This window comes from Protopterus annectens, chromosome 2.part0 (genome assembly GCF_019279795.1).
Source record: "Protopterus annectens isolate FY-2018-M chromosome 2.part0, PAN1.0, whole genome shotgun sequence".
Classification (NCBI taxonomy): Eukaryota; Metazoa; Chordata; order Ceratodontiformes; family Protopteridae; genus Protopterus; species Protopterus annectens.
The window spans coordinates 96,545,624-96,572,294 of NC_056728.1; the positions used below are offsets into that span (position 1 = coordinate 96,545,624).

At 45.4% G+C, this 26,671-nt stretch overlaps 1 protein-coding gene across 1 annotated transcript in view; it reads left to right on the plus strand.

The window, feature by feature from the left end:
• Positions 1-26,671, plus strand: part of LOC122792978 (arf-GAP with GTPase, ANK repeat and PH domain-containing protein 1-like) — a 2,685,441-nt gene that overhangs the window by 747,913 nt on the left and 1,910,857 nt on the right. The gene's annotated exons all lie outside the window — the stretch shown is intronic.

Below are 26,671 nucleotides of genomic sequence, written 5' to 3' on the forward strand. Positions count from 1 at the left end.
TGTTCTTTTGTTACTCCCTGTGCTGACATATCAATGTACCATCTAATCTCCTTCTTAATTATTCCACCCCTTCCCAAACTGTCACGTTTTCACCTTCTTTTTCCTTGCCACTACTTCTCCCAACCTATTCACCAACTCCCTGTGCTGACAAATCAGCCTACCATCTACTTATCTAATCTTCTTCTTAACTCTTCAGCTCCTTCCCACAGTCATCCTTCACATTCCCTTTCCTCTAGTCCTTACAATCTTTCTCTGCTACTTATAAAAATTACCTCTGTTTCTGCTTACAGCTTGACCCATTTTATCAATCTCCTTTACTGCTATCACACCTATATGTGTAATCTCAGTGTGGCTTAACCTTGCCTCCTATATAATTACCTACCTGCCTTGTATTTTCATACTTCCTATACAAATGTACTGCTTGCAGACATGATTCTTAATCTCTTCTGTATAAATTTTAAGGATGTTAGGTATGTAGGATGACGCAGTGGTGCAGCGGTAGCATTGTTGCCTCACAGCAAGAGGTTCTCCGGTTCGATTCTCGGCTGGGGTGCCTTCTGTGTGGGGTCTGCATGTCCTCCCTGTGTTCATGCGGGTTTCCTCCGGGTGCTCTGGTTTCCTCCCACATCACAAAGACTTGCATCTGGAGCATTTCTCCCCGGGCCTCCACTGAAAATTGGCTTTGTTCCAAGTCAGAATTTCCCGGTTAACAAATGTTAAATAAATAAATAAAAAAATAAAATGTTTAGACAGGGTCTGTATTATGCGATTGAAGGAAGACACTGTTCTTCGAATGCATAATAGTCGAACCTAAAACATCGAAAACACATAACCGTGAATGGCCACGTCTGCAAATTTTTTCCTAGGGAAAAAATTTGCAAGGCTGTAAACCAACGAAACACACTTCCCAATCCTAATCAAGTTGGGCGGCTTCACCCCCCCCACATAGCCCCCCACACCCCCCTAACTAAATATACCAACTCCGAGATCGCTCAACGTTGGGGGACAGGGCAAACCGTGAGAATGGCCAACTGAATTTTTTTCCCTAGGAACAGTTTTACAGTTTGCTCTGACATCTACAAGAGGGACATTTGAGTAACAAGTGCTTATGGTAAGTCAAACCTATCTCATTTTTTTGAGAACTAATCCCTCTTGTAGGCCTAAAGTAGTATCCAAGTTTACTTTAAGCCAAGTTGCCCATCTCTCAGTTTTCTTTCCTGAACTTAAAAATGAGGGAGAACAGATACTCCATACCTTGGATGTCCACAGGCAACTCTGGTGCTATATTGATAGAAATAAATCTTTCAGATCTTTGAGTCAGTTGTCCGTTTCTTTGTAAAGTTAAGAAGAGGGGACAACATTTCTCAAAACAGACTATTTCCAAGTGGTTGTCTAAAGCTATTACTTTTTGATATACTTACCATAACAAAACTATTCCAGACAGGGTGAAGGCTCACTGTAATAGGGTCTTGACTTCATCTGTGGGTTTATGGAAAGGGTTGGATTTTCAAAGTATTCTAGAAACTGCTTCTTCATCCTCTGTACAGTTAATGTCATTTTGTCAAACATTGGTTTGTTTGACAAACACTAAGGTAGTCAAATGTTTGATATCACGAAGTGCCATTTCTCTGAAAGTGGTGAGTGGGGATTGGGAGGGGGTTAAGTGTGCATGTGTGTAGGTGTTAGGGTAAGGGTATAGATTTGTGTGTTTTCATGTAACTGTGTGTGTTTTAGGGTTGAAGTTATGTAAGGAATTAGATTATTTATTTATTTATTTCAGTTTGTTAACCAGGAAACTCCATTGGGCCAAGGTAGCCCATGTTCAATGGAGGCCCGAGGAGAACAGTTCCAGACAAAAAGATAATATACAATGTATTAGTACAGCATATAAGAACAACAGTTTAACATTCAGTATACAGAAGGACAAGATTTTACATATCTTGAAATGTATGAGCCGAGTCAATCACTTATAAGATATTTACAAAAACAATAGATTCATGTTCATTTAATAGAATACAAATAAGATATTTACAAAACCAATAAATTCATGTTCATTTACTACAACTATATGTATTTAGGCAAAGGAATTTTAGAGAGAGGAACTGAAGTTGTGGCAGAGATTGTGAGTAGGATAGAATAGGGATAGGTGTCAGGAATCACGTAGGATGGGTACAGAAGCATTCACAAAGGGAGGAGAGGTGAGAGTGGAGTAGGGTTTTAAAGGAGGGTAGGTTTGGGGTGGTTCTAATGTGGGGGAGAAGAGAGTTCCATAGTCTAGCAAGGGAGAATGATAGTAGAAGTTGCCCTGGTGTGTATAAAGGCTTGTAAAGTTCTAAGAGGTTCTGATATGTGGATCTAAGTGTTCTATGTGGCTGGTGAAGTTTTAGGGAAGAGAAGTGTGATGGACAGTTAGAAGGATTGGAAATCGGCTTGTGTGCTGTAGTTAGTTGAATGAAATGTAGGTAGCCTGGGAGTTCCAACCAATTTAGAGCATGCAGGGAGTTACAATGGTGAGTAGAGGATTTGGATCCTGTGGCAAACTTTGAAATGTTATTACAGCATGGGGAAAGTTTAGATTTTAGGGATGATTAGAGGTTAGACAGTAGTGGAGCTCCATACAGAAGGGAGGGTAGGAGGCAGGTGGTAGATAGGAGTTGTCTAGAAGACAGAGAAAGGTAGAGTCTGTGTCGATAAAGCGTTCCAAGTTTTTGATGAGTCTTTTTAATATTGGTTTGTAGGTAGATGTCAAATTTTAGCTGGTCATTGATAAGGACCCCCAGAAGTTTTGTATGGGGAACTATTTCAATAGAGGTTTTGTTTAGGCTAAGTATGGAGAAGGATGCTTTGTGAACAGCAGTATGTCTAGAAGGGATAAAGATCATTATTTTGGATTTGGAGGCATTTAGGGCTAGATGATTATCAAGCATCCAGGACTCAGTGGAAGAGAAAGCCTTTTGAGTAAGGTTTATTAGTAAGGAAAGAGTTTTGGCTGAGCAGATGATAGTGGAATTGTCTGTGTATTGCATCAGTTTAGCATTGGGGATCTTTTGGTGGAAATCATTGATGAAATTGTTAAATAGTAAAGGACCCAAGATAGATCCTTGGGGTACCCACCTGTTGGGGTGTGAAGGAAGGAGGAAGTGCAATCATTTTACAGCTTGTTCCTTGGCTGAGAGATAGCTGGTGAACCATTTGATAGATGAGGAGGAGAGATTAAGAATGGGAGAGTTTAGAAAGCAGAAGCTCATGAGAGTGAGTGTCGAAAACTTTGGATAAGTCAAGGAGGAGGGTAGAAACTATGTTCCCAGAGTCACGAGCAGAGTTAATGATTTGGAGGAAGGAAAAAAGAGCAGTGGTGGTGCTATGTCCTGGTCTAAACCCATGTTGGGTAGGAGTTTAGGAGTTGATTGTCCAGTAGGTAGGGTAATAATTGGAGGCGAATACATTTTTTGAGTATCTTAGAGACAGGGGATAGGATAGCAATAGGGCGAAAGTTGGAGATTGAACAGTTTGTGCCTCCTTTATGGAGTGGGATGATGAAGGTTTTTTTCCAGAGGTATGGTACATAGGACTCCTGAGTGGAGCGATTGATTAGGATGCTGATTGGAAGGGCTATGCCATCAGCAACTAGTTGGCGAAAGTTGGATGGGATGCCATCTGGGGCATTAGAGCAAGGTTTTAACTTTTTTAGGAGCTTTTTTATAGTGTGTGTAGGAATGGATTTGAGAGTAAAAGGGGAGGACTCAGGATTCTTGGGTGTTGAGTTTTTGGTTTCAGTTAAGTTGGGGGGGATGTTGTTAGGGAAAGAAGAGGTGAGTTTGCCTGTCAATGAAAAATGAGTTGAATTGGATAGCTAGGTGGAAGTCTGGTGTGTCTGGGTCAGGGTAAGGGTTCTCTTTTTTGCCTGGGGATAGTATTGTTGCAGTGCTATTCCAAATTTTTTTGGGGTTGGTTTTATGATTATTTTGAAGTTTAAGGTAGTATGATTTGCGGTCAGTGGCTATTTGTTTTTTTTACTTGATTTCACAGTTGCTTGTATTAGGCAAGAAAGTTGGGAGTTTTGCATTTTGTATAGTATTTCCAGATTTTATCTCGGTGATGCATAAGAAGTTTTGTGTCTTTAGTTAGCCAGGGGGCTGTTTTGGATCCAAGTCTTTTGGTTCTACAGGGGGCGAAGTTGTTAAATATATCAGTGAAAATTCTATTGAAAAGTGAGACAGCGGCATCTAAAGGGAGGGACTTTAGAGGGTTCCAGTCTATCTGGTTTAAGGCATTAGAGAAAATTAGGGGGTTGAAATTTTGCATATTGCAGGTGGTAATGTGTTTGTGCTGAAGGAGGAGGGTGGAGGGGGAATGGCATATGTAGGCAAGGAGATGGTCACTTAGGGTGTCTGGGAGAGTACCACTATCAGAAACTTGGTCTGGGTGGGAGACTAGTATCCAGTCAAGGATGCTACCTGTGATGTAATCTTTATTTGGTCTAGTATGGGTTTTGATTAGCTGTGTGAATTGATCTAGGTTAATGCTTTGAGAAGGGGTAGATGAGTCAATGGAAGACCAGTTTATGTTGACATCGCCTAGGATTATTGTCTCATTGTTTATGTTGGAGGTGAACCAGGCGAAAATGTCTTCTAGTGTAGGAATATTGTTACCAGGAGGAATGTACAGGGAGGCAATGCATAACGTTTTGTTGTTGTTTACTTTGAGAAGGGTAAGGGTTAGCTCGGCAATGTCAAATGAGGGTATGGGCTTAGTATAGGGTGTTACTGTTAAGGAGGAGGAGAAGAGTAAGACTACTCCTTCACCTTTCTTTTGGGGTCTGTCACTTCTTATAAGTTTATAGTTAGGGGGTGTAATTTCGGTATCTTTTATGTGTGGTTTTATCCAGGTTTCTGTGATAGAGAGAATATCTGGTTTGTTATGTGTAAAAGTGTATTAATTCTGGTTTAAGCACTTCGGCTTCAGGCCAGTTATTTTACATTAAGAGGGTTCGTGGTCTGCACTCTTGTGGGAGGAGAGGCTGGCCTCTGCCCTTCTGAGCTGGGAATTTCTGGTTAAAGGCTTATAGTGCCTGCATATTTGAACTGCTTCTTACTGAAATTGGTACACCTTGTTTGCTGTAGCATAGATTAGATCCAGGCCTGTTGAATATAGCTTTGTTTGTATAACTTCAGCACTAATCCAGGCATTCTTTAAAGTATTCAATTGTATTTATTACTGCTTGGTAGTAACTTGATTAAAGTGTAGCTATCATTCTAAGTCTTTTGGATTAAGCACTTGGGCTTCAGACCAGTTGTTTTACATTAGAAAGGTTTGTGGCCTGCACTGTGGTGGCAGGACAGGTAGCTTACATCCTTCTAAGTTGGAAACTGCTGATTGAGGGCTCAGTGTCTGTTATTCTAAAAGTGTATTAGTTCTGGTTTAAGCACTTGGGCTTCAGGACAGTTATTTTACATTAAGAAGGTTCGTGGTCTGCACTCTTGTGGTAGGAGAGGCTGGACTCTGCCCTTCTGAGCTGGGAATTTCTGGTTAAAGGCTTATAGTGCCTGCATATTTGAACTGTTTCTTACTGAAATTTGGTACACCTTGTTTGCTGTAGCATAGACTAGATCCAGGCCTGCTGAATCTAGCTTTGTATGTATGCTTGTTGTTTGTTTGCTTGTTATTTCCCTGAAACGCTAATTCCACCTAAAACGTGGCTTTTCAGTGCTTATGTGGATCCCTAGTGATATCTGCATTGCTTACTGTACTTATTTCCTTGTTTCACTTGAAAGAAAGTTACTGTTTGTCATTTTTGCATTTAAGTTACCTGTAACACAGTGCATTTAAGTTACCTGGAACTTGCTCACTAAGTCAGCACTAAAAAATTAAAAGCACTACACCCTCACAAACTCCCCTTGAGTACCTTGTTCCCCATTGGCCCTTTTTTTCAATTATAAAGGAATTCCCAATACTATTCTAGCATGTCCAAAGGTCAGTTGTCAATCTCCTCTCCGGTCCAGCTGGTGAATCTGGGAATCTTGACGCAATGTTACAACTGCCTCATGTACACAGACAACCCTCTCCTCCTCCCAACAAATTCCAACACATGTGAGAGATGCAACCATATAGCCAAACTGGAGGCTAAGCTCTCTCAACTCAGTACTGGCGTAACCCGTCAGGAGGAGAAGGAAACCACACTCACTACAATTCCAGTCTCACATAGACCTACCACGACAGCAAACCAAACACATAAACACACAAAACATACTCGGAGGCTCTAAATAAAAATCTGCCTAAGCAGCAGAGACCTCCAAAGCAGACACCCAAGCAACCGTTACCCCAAAACAAAACACGTGCAACACATAGCTCACAAAGCCAGTGTGCCGAACAGTCACAGCCCTTAAGGCTAAACAACACACCTGATACACTTGTAATAGTTGACTCTATCGTCAGGCACACTGACGTCCCGCTCACCAGGCTGAACAAGGAGAAGGTCACGGTGAGCTGCCTGTCGGGCGCTAGGATCCGCCACATAACACAAGCACTCAGGTCACTCCAAGGCAATTACAAATATGACTCAGTCATTGTCCATGCTGGTGTGAATGACCTGAGACATACCTCCCTGGACTACATGAAAAGAGACATAGAGGAGCTCTCTGAGCATGTAGCCCAGGCCGGTATGACCCTGACCTTGAGTAGCATCTTACTCACACCAAGAATGATGCTACAATATGAAGACAAGATGATCAATTTCAACAATTGGCTTAAGTATTGGTGTCATTCAAAGGGGATCCAATGCCTGTTAGCCTGGGATGACATGCTCGACAAGCCACGATGCTTCACTAGGGACGGCTTGCACCTGTCACCCCTGGGCTTTCGGATATTGGCAAAGGCTCTTGCTACCCCCATAGTGCCTTTTTTAGGCAAGGCTCAAAAGACAAACCCACCTCCATAGGTATCACAAGGGATAAGAAACTAAGAGTAATGCTACTCAACGCCAGAAGTCTAAACCTCAAGATGCACGCACTCAAAACTCTCCTTAGCATGGAGAACATCGATATCTGTGCAGTAACAGAAACCTGGTTCAAGGCTCCCGAGAGCACCCCAGCACTACCAGGTTATACCTCATACCATGTTTTTCGGCCCCAAAACTTGGACCGAACCACAAAAGGAGGGGGAGTATCAATATTTGTCAAAGATACCCACACCTCCAGGTTGGTGGCACAGCACGAAACATCAGAGACTATCCATGTGCAACTAACAGTGGGTAAAACTGCCTTCCAGTTTATAGCCTGCTACAGACCACCCTCCCAAACCCAGGAACCCCACTCGGCCTTCCTAAGAACACTGGAAAATATGAAGGTCTCTCCAAACACCATTATATTGGGCGACTTCAGCTACCCAAACATAGACTGGGAGCATTACTCTAGCTCCAACACCCTAGCCCAAAGGTTCCTAGAACTTATAAACTCAAATGCTATGGAACAACTTGTTACCACTCCCACAAGAGGGGAAAACATACTGGATCTGATCATCACCAACATGGGGACTCTATGCTCCAGACCAGAAGTGTATCCCTCACTGGTAAGATCAGACCATAAACTAATCTCACTGGATATTCACATCCCGACCCCATCCCCTGCCCAGAAAACCACAGTGAAAAACTTCTCTAAAGCAAATTGCACACTCCTCAAAACTGAGGTGGAATCCTTCAAAGCCCCTGGGCCTGTGGAAAATATGGCCCAGACCGCAGAATCCTTTATAAATGCATTCTGTGAACACCTTCAGGAATGCATGGATCATGCAATCCCAAATAAAACCAAGACCCAATCCTCCAAAGGCAGATGTCCTGTCTGGTGGACCCCAGCCATAAACAAACTATACAATAGAAGGAGGAAGCTACTACATGACAGAGCAAAATCCCAAAAAGGGAAGGCATCTCTGACCAGTATTAGCAAAAAACTACGGGCACTCATAAAATCATCTAAGGCCAGCTTAGAGAGAAAAATTGCACAGGACACTAAGGATAATCACACGGCTTTCTTTAGTTATGTTAGGAACCTGGGTGGGAATTCCCAGATATGCTCAGAATTAGTCCAAAATGACAAAAAATACACCGAACCCACAGACATTGCCAACATCCTAGCTGACAGGTTCAGTGCAAACTTCTCCCCCCCCTCCCCACCAAAAGGGCAAATATCTATCCCAGCAGAGTGCTGCTTCCCTGACATCTCAGATGCCCAGGTAGGAGCCGCCCTCTCCAAAGCAAAAACACAGCATCAATGGGACCAGACGGTGTCCCGGGCTGCGTCCTCCATGAACTCCAAGAAGAGCTAAACCCAAACATAAAACTACTGTTCAATCTCAGCCTTACTACAGGATATGTACCCAAAGAGTGGCATACAGCAACAGTGGTCCCTCTCCACAAAGGTGGTGCCTCAACAGATCCTGGAAACTATCGCCCCATAAGCCTGACTAGCTTGGTCTGCAAAGCTATGGAAAGGATCATCATGGACCTCATAAATAAAGATATTGGGGACCTAAAGACACTGGATCCTACCCAGTTCGGCTTTGTTAAGGTTGATTTCTTTGAAACAGTCACCAAGGCCATTGACGAGGGGAAGATGGTCCACACAGCCTACCTGGACCTCGCAAAAGCCTTCAATACAATACCCCACTTGGGCATTATAGATAAGCTCACCAGCTTAAATATAAACCCCTATGTCACTAGATGGGTTGCAAACTGGCTCAAGGACAGAACCCACATGGTTATAATTGCTGGAGCCATGTCAGACTCCAAACCAGTTACAAGTGGCATCCCACAAGGCTCAGTCCTGGGACCTCTCTTGTTCAGTATATATTTCTCGGAGGTACAGGCCAACATGGAAGGACTGTGGCTGACCAAGTTCGCAGATGACTGCAAACTGGGCGCCATAATCGACTCTCCAGCCAACACAAGCATCCTCCAAAAGGGCCTTATAGAAACAGACAACTGGTGTCAGAGCCATGGCCTCAAGCTAAACGCCAAAAAGTGTATAGTCATCCCCTTTGGCAAAAACAAAGTGCCCATAAATTACCACATAGGTGGTAATCCATTAAGTACAGAAGAAGTAATTAGGGACCTGGGGACCCAAGTTGATAGCAATCTCTCATTTGACAACCACGTGGCCAAAGTGGTTAGAAAAACATTTTATATAGCCCACCTAATCATGAAGGGATTCACATCTAGATCAGGGGAGGTCATCATGCCTCTTTACTCATCCCTCATCAGGCCCATAATTGAGTACAATGCCCCTTTTGGGATGTACCTTACCAGACACCTGCAGCAACTGGAAAGACCCCAAAAGTACCTCACCAAGAGGACCAAAGGGCTCAAACAGATGCCATATGCTGCCCGGTTAAAGAAACTCCAGCTCTACTTAGTGGCATACCGCCTGCTCAGAGGCGATCTGTGCCTGACGTATAAAGCCATGTCCAACCCGGAATTAATGGACATGCTGCACCTCAGAAAATCCAAATCCCATCGAGCTATGCGCTCGAGAGACTTGAACCTCAGCACTGAAATAAATAGGACATGCTGGAGGGACAGATTCATAACCCAGAGGCTCCCTTCACTCTGGAATAAAATCCCAGCCCAGGTTAGGCAGAGTCCCTCATTGACTCTCTTCAAGAGGAATCTTGATGAGTGGATGGGAGATCTTAGGTTTACCCCGGGTATCACTTCTGTGTCACTGTTAGACAGATGCACAGTATACTAACCTCGAAAAAGGGCATAGCAGAATTCATTTAAAATGGGTGGCGAAAGCCAAACACACTCTGGCTAGGCTTATAAATGCCCTAGGGCAGATAGCCTAGTATGAACCTATGAGAGATCCAGGTATGATAGGAAGGTATTTTATTACCAAGGCTCCTGACATTGTGTGGCAAAGTGAAGAGCTTTGTGGTGCACGGGAGAGCTGTGTGAATGTAGTTTAGAGGTGGAATTGTGTGAAGGCCCTGGGTTAGGGTGTAATGTCTCCAGAAATGAGGAGGAGGGTGATATATTTAGAGTAGAGTATGGATAGGTATCTATGTTCTAATGGGTTGTAGGTGTAGATGTTGGAACCTAATGAGATGAGTTTGGTGGGTATGGGAAGTGGTTTACTTTGAGTAAGGAAGAGCTTCCTTTGAAATAGAAAAGATTTGTTATGTTTCTTGAGGTGGGGGGAGGCTTGGGTTGTAGAGGGAAAGTCTTTTTAATGTAAATTGCAGTTGTGTGAAAGGGAGGAGAGTGCTGAATGTGTGGGAGATTAGTAAGGTAGAGTAGGCAGAAGAGGATTAGGCTTTGAAATAAGGGTAATAGAGCATAGGCAGGTTTTGTTTGCATGGTGGGAGACAGTGTGTGAGTTAAGTGAGAGGGATGTGTAGGAAGAGAGATGGTTAATAAGGATGAGAGGTGAGGATTACAATGGAATGTGTGAGGGGGTATCTACAGGGATATAGAAGGGTGGAGGGTGATACAAGTAGTGGGTGGTGGGTTGGTGTATGACAATAGGCCTAGGATAGTGATAGGGTGTAGAGGGAGGGAGGGACTTAATTTGATGGATGGAGTTTATATGGGCATGGTTAGAGAGCTATAAATGTAGTTGTACTGGGGGCGTGTGGGAATTGGGGGCTGGGCAGGGGAGCAGAGTGAGCCCGTAGGGCGAACGGAGCAGGAAGAGCTGGAGAGAAGGTGGCTGGCAGAAACCAATCACCCAGCTGTAGGAGAAACGTGGGACCTTACAGGAAGAACAGGAACAGCAAAGTAGGTGGACTGGAAAGTGTGAGGGGAGAAAGGTAGAGAAGAAATGCACAAATTTAAGCAGGCTAGAGGGGTTAATGTGTGAAGAGAGTTGGGGACACCTCGGGAGAGAGCAGAACAGGAAAGAAAGTGACCTGTCTCAGATGAGTGGATAAGCAGTCCCACCTAGTGGCAAATAATATTTATATATAGTCTGTAGGTTAGTGGGTGGGAGAGAATAAGGGACAAATAGAGAAATAAAACAAAAACACTGTCGGCTGCTTAGCTAGCATGGGAAAAAAGTACTGACACTATGGGTAACAACACTAGTAGCAGTTATGTTTTACAAATTGCAGTACATAACACTTTTTTAGAAATATATTGAGGGGGACTATCTTTTGCAGGCTCCTCAGTGGGCTTAAGCAGAGTCCCGTATTAGAAGTCCTTAATAGGGAGGTTTCTTCGGCTGCAGTGGATAAGGTGGAATGCAGCACGAACAGCTGTAGGGAGAAGAGCAGAACAACACAAGCATTAGATGAGCAGGGGAGGAGAAAATTATGCACAGAGGGCTGTAGCAAGACAGAAGAAGAGGGAAAAATAGAGAGGCAGCAGAGAGGAAACAAAACAAATTTAGAGCAGTAAATCAGACCTATTATTCCAGTTCAAGGTACAGCTAACAGAGCTAACACAACACTGTCATAGCAGTTGTTAACTGAAATAGTTGTTAAATTAGGACAAATCCACTTAAATGAGACAGCTGTTAAAATAGGACGAATCTAGGCAGTTATTCCACAGACAATACAGTTACCTGGGTTATTTGTTGTATTACATTAAGTTACATGCTTATAATAAGGAACAAACTCAACCTTAGTTGTTATTAACTCAGTAAAAGTGCAGGGTGTCCTTCCTTTCTGGCTTGGAGTGTCTCCTAGTAGACTCAGATCTCATATTTGTAGTTTGTGTTGGTGCGTGATAGTGTGTCTTGTGTTTTGCCACTGTAACTGGAAGGGTATTTTTAAGGTACACTGTGGGGTTAGGGTTGGGGCAGGGATAGGGCTAACCTGCATTATTGCTCACCTCAGTAATGCATGCTACCCTTCCTAACATTCATTCAACAACCCTTTAGTTGCTCAATGAGTGGGCTTTTCTTGGTGGGTTTCACATACCCTCTTTCCAGTCTCAACTGCTGTATTTTTCAACAAGTCAAACAATTTCATATTGTATATTATTTGGTAATGATGTAGTTGTCAAAAGGCTTCATTCTTTTATGGATTTGCAGGAAATGAGCTTGCTTATTGGTTAACTATTCTTGTAGTGTGGCACACAATATTTTGGCATGTATCTGCCTCATGCTCCCTTGTGCTTTGGAGGTTCAGGAGGAAATAACTAACTGACTAAAGACAGAGGAGGAACCAACCTGTCGACCCACTAAGGAGAGGGTCCCTTATGTAACAACTAATATGATAAATCTGTTATCTTTATGGGAGAGGGCTAATCTTGTGTAATCCTGTGTATGGTAAGAGTTTTATCTTACTAGCTGGGGCAGGACTACTCATATATGATATATCTACTCCTGTCTTACTGTTGAGAAGTTCAACCTAGTCAGTCATCCCTGTGCCTCCTCTGTGGCAGAAATTGGCTGTCTTTCCTTTCTGGCTAGGAGTGTCTCCTAGTAGACTCAGGAAAAAGGAAAAGGCAAAAATAAAGGGTCACAAGTGTAAAACTGAGGAAATCAAATTCAGATCTTAAGTGAAGGGCAGCTTTTTCATAAAATAAGATGTTAGGTAGCCCAATCTCACCTTCATTTTTACATATGGGTTCGAAGCCAAAGCTCAAAGACTTCTGCTTGGCTCGTGGCTAAGCAGGTATCCCATGGTGCACCAGTGCAATCCCCAGATCTCATTTGCCATGTCGACGAGTTCGGATGTGCTTTTCTTGGCTCTGGCTAAGTCTTTTTCAGTTCTTTCATTAATAAGTGTTTTTTTTGCATATTTACTGTTATCTAGTGGTATTATATATAGGCCTTTACCTAAATTGTCTTGTGGACTTGTTTGAGCTTAGTAGTTAGTGTCCTGTGTACCAGTAGTTAGGCGCCATTGCACTTTTTTTGCCTAGATCGTTAGTTTTGGCGGTTTTTCGCTGCTCTTAATCAACAGGGGCTCCTGTTGATTTACTTGATTGTTAACTTGTTGTCTTTGGCGGGGATCCGCTACAGTCGTTTTTTAGGATTGCTGTTGCAAAAATTTTTCCTGTGTGGTTGAACCTGTGTGTGTGTCTGGGTTATATACTTGGTCTGTTTGAGTTAGAAACCTAGTTTCTATTGTACTGGGCTAGGCCCGTTTAACTTAGAGGACCTAGTGCTTGTGTGACTCTACTATTTGTATTTTCACATCTAAAAATTTTCCTGTGTGACTGAATCCTGTGTGTATGTGTTAAAATAACTTGGTCTGTTTTAGTGGAAGAACTAGTTTTTCTCGTACACCGGGCTAGGCCCATTTAACTTAGAGGACCTAGTCCTCGTGTAATTCTTCTGCAGGGCTAGGCCCGTTTTAGTTAGAGGACCTAGTCCTCAGTTATTCTCTCTTTTCTATTTCTCCTCTGGTTTTGCGTGTGTGTCTGAAATGTCTAAGGATAGCAAGGAGTATAAACTCTGGGTTAAAAAAATGCATGAAATGCTCCAAGAAAATGTCATTAACGGATGGCCACAGTAGCTGTGTCTACTGCTTGGGAGACATCCATTTGCAGGAATCATGCTTGTTCTGTCATGCTTTCTCTCCTAGAGTGTTGCAGGAGAGAAAGAACAAACTGATACTCAGGGTTCTTCTGAAACCAACCTTTGAGGAAGCCTTATGTAGTTTGTCGGCTTCTTCTTCCAAGTCTACAAAATCCAGATCTGACTCCAAATCTCAAGCTTCTAAAAGGCCTTCTCCGGCTGGTGTCTCGGAGCTGCCTTCCAAATTACCTAAATCTGCCTCCTCGACTCCTCAGTCTTCGGAGCCGAAGGAGAGCACCATGGTATCAGAGTCGGTCACAGCTGCTTCAGTGCCGACTTCTGAACCTTTGGAAAAAAGAAGTTATGTACTCACCATAACGTTCCATGCTGGTAGCCCATCTCACCCTTCATTTTTACATATGGCTTCAGAGCCGATCCTCTGTTCCAGCTCGGCCGATTTTCAAGCTCAAAGACTTCTGGTTGGCTCATGGCTAAGCAGGTAACCCATGGTGCACCAGTGCAATCCCCAGATCTTGTTTGCTGCTCGCTAGAAACAGAAAAAAAACCCTAAGCAGCAAACCAATACTAAAGGGTCACCAACCAAGAGAATTAAATTATTACTTCCAGATCTTCCAGGATGGGGGCAGGAGGGCAAGTTGGTAAAAATGAAGGGTGAGATGGACTACCAACATGGAATGTTATGGTTAGTACATAACTTCTTTATGTTAGGTAGTCTAATCTTGCCTTCATTTTTACATATGGGACAGCGTCCCTAGCGCTTTATTCTTGGATGGCTCATTGGAAAATACTCCTGAGCACCCTGGAGCCAAAAGATGCTCTACCCCTGGATGCCAAATCCATCTTATAATGAGTAATAAAGGTGTGAGGGGTAGCCCATGTAGCTGCTGCATAGATATGATCAAGTGGTACCCTGGCTTGAAAGACTGCAGGGGTAGACAGAGACCTGGTAGAGTGAGCTTTGATCCTATGGGGTAAAGGTCTGCCCTCCAAATTGTAGATGAAAGCTATGCAACTAGAAATCCAATTAGACGATGTTACCTTAGAAACTCGTAAGCCCAATCTGGAGTCGGAGAAAGAAATGAATAACTGGTCTGACTTCCGAAATTCTTTGGTCTGTTGCAAATAAAAACGTAGCTGTCTATGAACATCCACCTGGTGGAAACAATATTCAGCTGCATTACAGTGATTCGGAAAGAAAACTGGAAGCTCAATTGACTGATTTAAGGTGGCAGTAGAACAGACTTTGGGAACAAATGAAGGATTGGTACGTAAAGATACCCTGTCCTTATGAAAGATTAAATAAGGTGGCTTAATAGACAGGGCTTGTAGCTCAGATACACGTCTAGCTGATGTAATGGCTACTAAAAACACAGTCTTCAAAGACAAATATTTTAAAGAAGATGAGTTAGAAGGTTTAAAGGGAAGGGGATGTCAATTTGGACAACACAAAATTTAAGTCCCAAGAAGTCACAGGTTCTTGTAATGGTGGTCTCAGTAAAGTGGCTCCTCTCAAGAAAGTCTTGCATACCTTATGAGACATAAGGTTGGCATTTGGAGACCCTAAATAAAAATGAGAGATTGCCGCCAATTGTACTTTGATGGTGGCCGCGGCAGATCCCTGTTGAAAAAGCTCCAGAATCACGGGAATGGGAGTGGTGTAAAGATCCACCGTTCATTTTCTGTGCCCAAATAGAAATCCTTTTCCATTTACTGTCATACAGCCTTCTGGTTGAGGGTTTATGCGAGGATAAGAGAATATGTGACACTGATGAAGAAACATCATGAAGCCTGACTAGAGATGGAACTGGAGCATCCATGCTATCAATTTGAGGGTGTGGAGAGCGGGATGTAACAGACCCGACATGTGGGTCACTAGATCTGGAAATGGGTCCAGAATCCAGGGATCATCCAGGAGAAGAGGCGCAAGGAAGGGGAACCAGACTCTGCGAGGCCAGTAAAGAGCAATGAGGATCAAATTGCTTCCTAGCCGATTGGCTTTCTGAATCACTTTGGGGATAAGAGGGAATGGAGGAAAGGCATATAGAAGTCCCGTGGGCCAATCGCGGACCAGAGCGTCTCTGGGTGTTTCCCCCAGAGGGGGAATTAGGGAAAAATAACTTCTGCACTTGGCATTGACTGGGCTGGCAAAAAGATCGCAGCAAGGCTGTCCCCATTGGAAAATCTGTTTCACTATTTCCCATTTCAGAGACCACTCGTGAGGCAGTAAGATTGCCCATCTTAGCTTGTCAGCTATCACGCTGGTTGTCCCCGGCATGTGCATTGCCACCAGAAAGCGCTGAGAAGAAATCGCCCATTCCCAAACTCGCATGGCCTCTTGACAGAGTGGGTAAGATCTGGTACCGCCCTGTTTATTGATATGCCACACAACAGACATGTTGTCCGATTGTATCACAATCGGCCCTGGAGGAAGAAGGTCCTGAAGTGCTTGCAGTGCCAGAAACACCATCCTCATCTCCAGAACATTGATATGCAGATGAGCCTCGTGTTCTTGCCATGTGCCATGTACAGTTCTGCCAAGATAATGCCCCCACCCGACCTGGGAGGCATCCATGGTCACAGTGGCAATGGGTTGGGCAGGCACAAAGGGAGCTCCCGTGAACAAGTTGTTGGGGGCTATCCACCAATGAAGATCCTTTTGGCATGATTCCGTCAGCAGGATAGGGTGATTCAGCGGTAGATATTGGAATGACCACTGGGAAAACAGGAGCCATTGGAGAATTCTCATGTGCAACCTGGCTAAAGGTATTAACAGAATGGTTGAGGCCATCATACCGAGAAGTTGAAGAATCCATTTTGCTTTGACCTTTCGAAGCGGAAGAAGATGCTGAACTTGTGAGATGAGGTTTTGTGCTCTTTTGGCAGGGAGTTGAACTGACATATCCACTGTGTCTATCTCTGCGCCTATAAAAATCACAGATTGCGAGGGCACTAATGCAGATTTTTCCCAGTTTATGGAGATCCCTAGTTGAGCACAAAGTTGAATGGTGTCGTCCCTGTTTTGGATGAGTAGATGCCTGGTGGGGGCGGTCAGGAGCCAGTTGTCCAAATACAGAAACACCTGGAATCCCTGATGTCTCAAGTGAGCTGTCACTACTGCTGTGCATTTGGTGAACACTCTGGGGCTGTGGTGAGACCAAAGGGCAGAGCACGAAACTGATAATGACTGGCTCCCAGCCAGAAGTGCAGATATCTCCTTGACGCCTTGTCCATTTTTATTGATCTTGGAGATCCAGAGAGCATATCCAGTAGTCTTTTCCTAACAACGGGAGTATCGACTGCAGTGTGACCATACGAAACTTGTCCTTCTTCACGGATTCGTTTAATCTGCTGAGGTTGAAAATTGGCCTCCAGTCTCCGGATCGTTTTGGGACTAAATTGAACCTGAAGTAAGTTCTGGATCCTGTCTGGTCTGCTAGGACTGGCTGGATGACTTGTTTTAAGAGCAACTTATTGATCTCCACAGTTGCCTGATCCCTGTGATTGGGTGGAATACCTGGGATCTTTTTGGGAGCAAACGGTGGAAGGAAAAAGGGTATGATATAGCCTCTGGTAGTAACTCTTTGTACCCACTTGTCTTGAGTGATATTTAGCCAGGCTTCTGAATACAAAGAGATGCAATCCCCGACTGGCCCCAGAGAAACGAAGTCTGGCTTCACATCAGGAGCGCTGATAAGGCGGCCCTCGAAAGGAATCACAGCCTTGCTGCTATTGCGGACCGCCCCTGCCTCTAGGGCAACGTCTGCCATTTTCTCCTCCTCTGCCTCTGAAGTAGTATTCACTCTGTGTGTCAGGAAAGACCCTCTGGGACTTTTTGAACCACATTTTACCTCCCCTTTGACCTTTGGGGTATGGTTGAGAGGGAACGGTCAAATGGACTCCCAAGGCAGAGAGAGTCTCTCCTTCCTGCTCACACCGAGTGAGTGTTTCTTTCACCTTGGGACCAAACAAGGAGGAACCATCAAACGGGGCGTTGGTGAAGCTGGACTTGAATGGCTCGCATCCAGGAGTGGCACCTAAGGGCAACTCCTGAACCCGCTGCTCTGCTCGCTCCATCAGCCGCATCCGAGATAAGCTGCATGGAGGAGTTAACTACAGAATTTATGGTGGACAACTGAGCAGAGATCCTATCAGGGACTCCCTCAGGATAAGCACCCTGTATGGAATCTCCTAACTCCTTGAGGAGACCCCTCTGCAACCTCGTGAAGTGGGTAAGATAGTTCAGAGATCGAAGTGAAAATGCCGCTGAACTAAATACACACTTCCCAAATCTGTCCATCTGTCGAGACTCCTTGTCTGGCGGATGAACAGAGGAAGAAGTCTCCGCCAACTCCTTCTTTGTGGCCGCTGCCACCACCATGGCATCTACGGGAATGCCCTTAGACAAGAACTCTTTTCCAGGAGGGGCAGACAGGAACTTATTTGGTCTCTGGGGAACTGGCTCCACGGCATCGGGAGTATCTCACACCTTCCGACTAACCAGGTCCATTAGTTCATCGAAAGGTGGAGATACCCAAGAGGCAGAGGGTTGAGACCCGAAAGCCTTCAGGTACACGACTCCTCATCAGCAGGGTTCACAGTGGGCCAGTCGCACCTCTGTTTAAGGATCTCCAGGATGTCCACAAAGGATAAGTCATCAGAGGACGACTTGGGGGACCCTTCTGACTCCTCGAGGTCAGTGTCCGATGTCAGAGACTCATCTTGGGAGTCAGTATGCTTCCTCTTGCATACGCTTTTCCAAGGGGCCTCCTCGAAGAGACCTTCTGGGGAGGCCTTGGAAGAGTGGGGACCACCAGCCGGTGGCTCCTGAGGCTGCGGGTCTCTGCTGTCTCTGGAGAGAGTAGGTACTGAGACTGAATTGGGAGCCCTGGGGGGGGGGGGAGTGCTTGTACCATTGGCAGGGGCTGTAGATTGAGACAGCACGCTCTTCATCACCTGAAAAGCCGACCTCTCCGGTTCCGAAGACCTCCCCCGCTCTGAAGAGACAAAGGTTGGCGCCAGAGCCAGAGCTATCAGCTCCTAGATAGATGCAGTGTCCGAGCTCACCCTGGCGGAAGCACCGAGAGGAAGGCTCAGAACCGAAGAAGATCGATTCAAACCCTCCCCATCGGCACCGACAGAAGAGCTTCAGTCCCTGGACCCGACGGATAGAGCCAACTGAGTTGGATCCAACAATAATTTAGGCAGAGCAGACGACTTCAGGGGTCTCAGTACTACCCTCTCCACATCTTCTTCCGAAAGGCTCCTGGAAGATCTGGAAGATAAAGTCGGGGATTTCGACCTAGCAGGCACTGGAGACTTGATTAGCAAGGAGACCGGTAGGGATTCTACAGACCGGCTCCAAGCAGTAGAGTCAACTGCTATTTCCAAAGGTTCAGAAGTTGGCACCGAAGCAGCTGTGATGACTCTGATACCATGGTGCTCTCCTTTGGCTCCGAAGACTGAGGAGTCGAGGAGGCAGATTTAGGTAATTTGGAAGGTGGCTCCGAGACACAGCCGGTGCTGGAGAAGGCCTTTAGATTTGGAGTCAGATCTCGATTTTGTAGACTTGGAAAAAGAAGCCGACGAACTAGATAAGGCTTTCTCAAAGGTTGGTTTCAGAAGACCCCTGAGTATCAGCTTTTTCTTTCTCTCCTGCAGCACTCTGTGAGAGAAAGCATGACAGAACAAGCATGATTCCTACAAATGGATGGCTCCCAAGCAGTAGACACACAGCTACTGTGGCCATCCGTTAATGACATTTTCTGGGAGCATTTCATGCAGTTTTTGAACCCAGAGGGTTTATGCTCCTTGCTATCCTTAGACATTACAGACACACACTCAAAACTAGAGGAGAAATAGGAAAGAGAGAATAACTGAGGACTAAGTCCTCTAACTAAAATGGGCCTAGCCCTGCAGAAGAATTACACAAGGACTAGGTCCTCTAAGTTAAATGGGCCTAGCCCGGTGTAATAGAAACTAGGTCTTCTAACTCAAACAGACCAAGTATATAACCCAGACACACACACAGGTTCAATCACACAGGAAAAATTTTTGCAACAGCAGTCCTAAAATACGACTTTAGCGGATCCCCACCAAAGACAACAAGTTAACAATCAAATAAATCAACAGGAGCCCCTGCTGATTAAGAGTGGTGAAAAACTGCCAAAACTAATGATCTAGGCAAAAAAAAGTGCAATGGCGCCTAACTACTGGTACACAGGACACCAACTACTAAGCTCAATCAAGCCCACAGGACAATTTAGGTCAAGGCCTATATATAATACCACTAGATAACAGTAAATATGCAAAAAAACACTTATTAATGAAAGAATTGAAAAAGACTTAGCCAGAGCCAAGAGAAGCACATCCGAACTCGTCGACGCAGCAAACGAGATCTGGGGATTGCATTGGTGCACCATGGGATACCTGCTTAGCCACAAGCCAACCAAAAGTCTCCGAACCCATATGTAAAAATGAAGGTGAGAGTGGACTACCTAACATTAACAGTTGACTCTACTGCTCAGAGACAGTTTGTAGAATCCCTACCGGTCTTCTTGCTAATCAAATCTCCATTGCCTGCTAGGTCAAGATCCCTGACTTTATATTCCAGATCTTCCAGGAGCCTTTTGGAAGAAGATGTGGAGAGGATAGTACTGAGACTCCTGAAGTAGTCTGCTCTGCCTAAATTTTTGTTGGCTGCGACCCAGACGGCTCTGGAGCCACTCGAGCCAGTTTTGCCTTCGTCTGTGATTCCTTCTCCGAGCCATGTTGGCCTTTCAGAGCCGGAGTGCTTGTTATCAATGGAGGAACCCTCGGTTCCAGTTCCCCTTGCTGCTGCATTTGAGCAGAGTTCGGCTCCGACACGCTCAGCTCCGTCCATCGTGTCCAGGGACCGAAGCTCTTCTGTTGACGCAGATGGGGAGGGTTTGAATTGATGATCTTTGGTTCCGAGCCTTCCTCTCGGTGCTTTCGCCAGGGTGAGCTCGGATCCTGTTCTGGCTCTGGCGGCCAACCTTTGCTCTTCGGAGCGGGGGAGGTCTTCGGAGCTGGAGAGGTTGGCTTTTGAGGTGATGAGGAGTGTGCTCTCTCAATCTACAGCCCTTGCCAGTGGTACATGCACTCTTCTCCCCAGGGCTCCCACTTCAGTCTCAGTACCTACTCTCTCCGGAGACAGCAGAGACCCGCAGCCTCAGGAGCCACCGGCTGGTGGTCCCCACTCTTCCAAGGCCTCCCCAGAAGGTCACTTCGAAGAGGCCCCTCAAAAGAGGGTATGCAAGAGGAAGCATATTGACTCCCAGGATGAGTCTCTGACATCGCACACTGACCTTGAGGAGTCGGAAGGGTCCCCCAAGTCACCCTCTGATGATGTCTCCTTTGTGGACATCCTGGAGATCCTTAAACAGAGGTGCGACTGGCCCACTGTCAACCCTTCTGATGAGGAGTCGGTGTACCTAAAGGCTTTCAGGTCTCAACCCTCTGCCTCTTGGGTGTCTCCACCTTTCAACGAACTAATGGACCTGATTAGTCGGAAGGTGTGGGATACTCCCGATGCCATAGAGCCAGTTCCCAGGAGACCAAATAAGTTCCTGTCTGCCCCTCCTGGAAAAGAGTTCTTGTCTAAGGGCGTTCCCGTAGATGCCATGGTTGTGGTGGTGGCCACGAAAAAGAAGTTGGCGGAGACTTCTTCCTCTGTTCATCCACCAGACAGGGAGTCTTGACAGATGGACAGATTTGGGAAGCGTGTATTTAGTTCAGTGGCATTTTCACTTCGATCTCTGAACTCTCTTACCCATTTCACGAGGTTGCAGAGGGATCTCCTCAAGGAGTTAGGAGATTCCATACAGAGTGCTTGTCCTGAGGGAGTCCATGATAGGATCTCTGCTCAGTTGTTCACCCTAAATTCTATAGTTAATGCCTCCATGCGGCTGATGGAGTGAGCAGAGCAGTGGATTCAGGTGTTGCCCTTAGGGCGCCATTCCTGGATACGCTTGTGTAATTTTACAGAGCTGTTCAAGTCCACCCTCACTAACGCCCCGTTTGATGGTTCCTCCTTGTTTGGTTCCAAGGTGAAAGAAACACTCACTCGGTGTGAGCAGGAAGGAAAGACTCTCTGCCATGGGAGTCCATTTTACCGTTCCCTCTCGACCATACCCCATAGGTCAAAGGGGAGGTAAAATCTGGTTCAAAAAGTCCCAGAGGGTCTTTCCGGACACACAGAGTGAATCCTCCTTCAGAGGCAGAGGAGGAGGAAATGGTAGATGTCACCCTAGAGGCAGGGGCGGTCAGCAATACCAGCAAGACCGTGATTCCTTTCGAGGGCGGCCTTATCAGCGCTCCTGATGTGGGGCCTGACTGCATTTCTCTGGGGCCAGTTGGGGGTCACATCTCTTTGTATTCAGAAGCCTGGCTAAATATCATCTAAGACAAGTGGGTACAAAGAGTTGTTACCAGAGGCTATATCATACCCTTTTTCCTTCCACCGTTTGTTCCCAAAAAGAGCCCAGATGTTCCACCCAATCACAGGGATCAGACAACTGTGGAGATCAACAAGTTACTCTCAAGACTCATCCAGCCAGTCCCAGCAGACCAGACAGGATCCAGAACTTACTCCAGGTTCTTTTTAGTCCCAAAACGAACCGGAGACTGGAGGCCAGTTTTGGACCTCAGCAGATTAAACGAATCCGTGAAGAAGGACAGGTTTCGGATGGTCACACTGCAGTTGATACTCCTATTGTTAGGGAAAGACTATTGGATGTGCTGTCTGGATCTCCAAGACACCTACTACCATATAAAAATGGACAGGGCGTCAAGGAGATATCTGCACTTCCAGCTGGGAGCCAGTCATTATCAGTTTTGTGCTCTGCCCTTTGGTCTCACCACAGTCCCCAGGGTGTTCACCAAATGTATTGCAGTAGTGACAGCTCACTTGAGAAGTCAGGGATTCCAGGTATTTCTGTATTTGGATGACTGGCTCCTGACCGCCTCCACCAGGCATCTACTCATCCAAAACAGGGTCACCACCATTCAACTTTGTGCTCAACTAGGGATCTCCATAAACTGGGAAAAATCTGCATTAATGCCCTCGCAATCTGTGATTTTTATAGGCGCAGAGGTAGACACAGTGGATATGACAGTTCGTCTCTCGCCGAAAGAGCACAAAACCTCATATCACAAGTTCAGAGTCTTCTTCTGCTTCGGAAGGTCAAAGCAAAATGGATTCTTCATCTTCTCGGTACGATGGCTTCAACCATTCTGTTAATACCTTTAGCCAGGTTGCACATGAGAATTCTCCAATGGCTGCTGTTTTCCCAGTGGTCATTTCAATATCTACCACTGAGTCACCCTATCCTGCTGACGAAATCATGCAAAAAGGACCTTCATTGGTGGATAGCCCCCAACAACTTGTTCACGGGAGCTCCCTTTGTGCCTGCCCAACCCGTTGCCACTGTGACCACAGATACTTCCCAGGTCGGGTTGGGGGGGGCATTATCTTGGCAGGACTGTCCACGGCACATGGCAAAAACACGAGGGTCATCTGCATATCAGTGTTCTGGAGATGAGGGCAGTGCTTCTGATGTTGCAAGCACTTCAGGACCTTCTTCCTCCAGGGACGATTGCGACATGTCGGTTGTTTGGTATATCAACAAACAGGGCGGTACCAGATCTTACCCACTCTGTCGAGAGGCCATGCGAGTTTGGGAATGGGTGATTTCTTCCCAGTGCTTTCTGGTGGCAATGCACATTCCGGGGACAACCAACATGATAGCCGACAAGCTAAGCCGGGCAATCTTACTGCCTCATGAGTGGTCTCTGAAACTGGAAATAGTGGAACAGATTTTCCAGAGATGGGAACAGCCTTGCTGCGACCTTTTTGCCAGCCCAGTCAATGCCAAGTGCAGCAGTTATTTTTCCCTAATTCCCCCTCTGGGGGGAAACACTCAGAGATGCTCTGGTCCACGATTGGCCCACGGGACTTCTACATGCCTTTCCTCCATTCCCTCTTATCCCCAAAGTGATTCAGAAAGCCAATCACCTGGGGAGCAATTTGATCCTCATTGCTCCTTACTGGCCTTGTCAGGTCTGGTTCCCCTTCCTCGAGCCTCTTCTCCTGGATGATCTTTGGACACTGGACCCAGTTCCAGATCTATTGACCCCCATGTCGTGTTTGTTACATCCCACTCTCCACACCCTCACATTGACAGCATGGCTGCTTCAGTTCCATGTCTAGTCAGGCTTCATGATGTTTCTTCATCAGTGTCACATATTCTCTTATCCTCACATAAACCCTCAACCAGAAGGCTGTATGACAGTAAATGGAAAAGGATTTCTATTTGGACACAGAAAATGAACATGGATCTTTACACCGCTCCAATTCCCGTGATTCTGGAATTCCTTTCGGAGCTTTTTCAGCAGGGATCTGCCGCGGCCACCATCAAAGTACAATTGGCGGCAATCTCTCATTTTTATTTAGGATCTCCAAATGCCAACCTTATGTCTCATAAGCTATGCAAGACTTTCTTGAGAGGAGCCACTTTACTGAGACCACCATTACAAGAACCTGTGGTTTCTTGGGACTTAAATTTTGTGTTGTCCAAATTGATATCCCCTGCCTTTGAACCTTCTCAATCATCTTCTTTAAAATATGTGTCTTGGAAGACTGAATTTTTAGTAGCTATTATGTCAGCCAGACGTGTATCTGAGCTACAAGCCCTGTCTATTAAGCCACCTTATTTAATCTTTCATAAGGTTAGGGTATCTTTACGTACCAGTCCTTCATTTGTTCCCAAAATTTGTTCTACTGCCACCTTAAATCAGTCCATTGAGCTTCCAGTTTTCTTTCCCAATCACTGTAATGCAGCTGAATATCGTTTCCACCAGCTGGACGTTCATAGACAGCTACGTTTTTATTTGCAACGGACCAAAGAATTTCGGAAGTCAGACTAGTTATTCGTTTCTTTTTCTGACTCCAGATTCGGCTTACCAGTTTCTAAGGTGACATTGTCTAATTGGATTTCTAGTTGCATAGCCTTCATCTACAATTCGGAGGGCAGACCTTTACCCCATAGGATCAAGGCTCACTCTACCAGGTCTCTGTCTACCTCCGCAGCCTTTCAAGCCAGGTTACCACTTGATCATATCTGTGCAGCAGCTACGTGGGCCACCCCTCACACCTTTATTACTCATTATAAGTTGGATTTGGCATCCAGGGGTAGAGTATCTTTTGGCTCCACTGTGCTCAGGAGTATTTTCCAATGAGCCACCCAAGAATAAAGCACTAGGGATGCTGTCCCATAAGTAAAAATGAAGGTGAGATTAGACTACCTAACATAAAGAAGTTGTGTACTCACCATAACGTTCCATGTTGCTAGTCCATCTCACCCTTTATTTTTACCAAGCCGCCCTCCTGCCCCCATCCTGGAAGATCTGGAGGTAATAATTTAATTCTCTTGGTTGGTGACCCTTTAGTATTGGTTTGTTGGTTAGGGTTTTTTTCTGTTTCTAGCGAGCAGCAAACAAGATCTGGGGATTGCACTGGTGCACCATGGGATACCTGCTTAGCCACGAGCCAACCAGAAGTCTTTGAGCTTGAAAATCAGCTGAGTCGGAGCCGAGGATCAGCTCCGAACCCATATGTGAAAATGAAGGGTGAGATGGACTACCAACATGGAATGTTATGGTGAGTACATAACTTCTTTTTATGGAATCTTTTAATTCTCATAGGTTCGTAGATTCATACGATGATACTAGGCTGTTTGCCTGGAGGCCCTTATAAGCCTAGCCAAAAATTTTGCCCATGTTCCCTCAAGGTCAGCACCTGTTTCCCCTTTCCAGCAGGCACACAGGTGGAATCCCAGAGGTGTATTTTCTGTTTCCCATCCAGTCGTCCAGGTTCCTCTTAAAGAAGACTAGAGAGGTACTCTGCATGATGTGGAGAGGGAGTCTATTCTACAGTTGAGGGAATCTTTGGGACACAAATCTATCCCGCCAACAACTTCTGTTAATGTCATAGACTAGGTTAAGGCCTTGCGTGCAGGTTGCATGAGTGGAGTTTGACTTGCGGATATGCAGCAACTCCATCAAGGCTGGGTCTGAGATGGCCTTGTATGCCAGACACAGGTCACCACTGAGCAGTCTGTATGAGACTGAATAGAGGGACAGGGCCTTTAGCCTATCTGCATATGATAGGTGTTTGATACCCTGGATTTTCCTGGTCAGGAACCTCTGTGGTCTCTCCAGCTGCTAAGCACATGCCGAAGGGGGCATTGTACTCGATAATGGGTCTGATAAGAGAGAAGTACCAGGATGTTGTGACCTCCTTGTTTCTGGATGAAATATTTTTATTTATGAGGTGAGCCATGTAGAAAGCCTTCCGTACAATGGAGGCAACGTGGTGGTCAAAAGTCAGGTTGCTATCAACCTGGGAGCCCAAGTCCCTCATGACTGATTGAGTCTTAGTACATTGTTATTAATGTGATAATTAGTGGGGATGCCATTTTCCACAAAGGGGATAATGATGCATTTCTTGGCATTCAGTTTGAGGCCATACTTCTGGCACCAGTCATTAGTGTGGGTAAGGCCTTCTAGGAGAATGTTCACATCACTAGGAAATGTAAGACATAGCCCAGCTTGCAGTCCTCTGCAAACTTAGGCAGTCACAGACCACTAGTTTTGGCTTGCACCTCAGAAAAGTATATCCCAAACAGTAGAGGTCACAAGGCCGATTCTTGGTGTACATGCTCATTACAGGTCTAGTACTAGAGGTGGCTTTCCCTATTTTGACTGAGTGGGGTACTATCAGCGAGCCAGTTAGCTACCCATCTGGTAACATAGGGATTAATGCCTAACTGGGAGAATTTATCTGTTATGCCTGTGTAGGGAATCGTGTCAAAAGGCTTCGGCTATGTCATGTAGGCGGTGTGCACTGTCTTCCCCTTGTCCATTGCTTTTCTGACTGTTTCGAAGAAGTCGACCAAGTTTAACAGGCATGATCTCCCTCTGACAAAATCAAAGTGTGTGGGGTCAAGCGTTTGAAGGTTGCCCATGTCCTTGTTTATAAGGTCCATGATAATGCGTTCCATGGCTTTGCAGATCAGGCTAGTTAGGCTGATGGGCCTATAATTGCCTGGGTCAGTGAGCGCTCCAGCTTTGTGTCTGAATAGTTGAGTAATGTGTATCTAAAAAGGGTGTGTTTG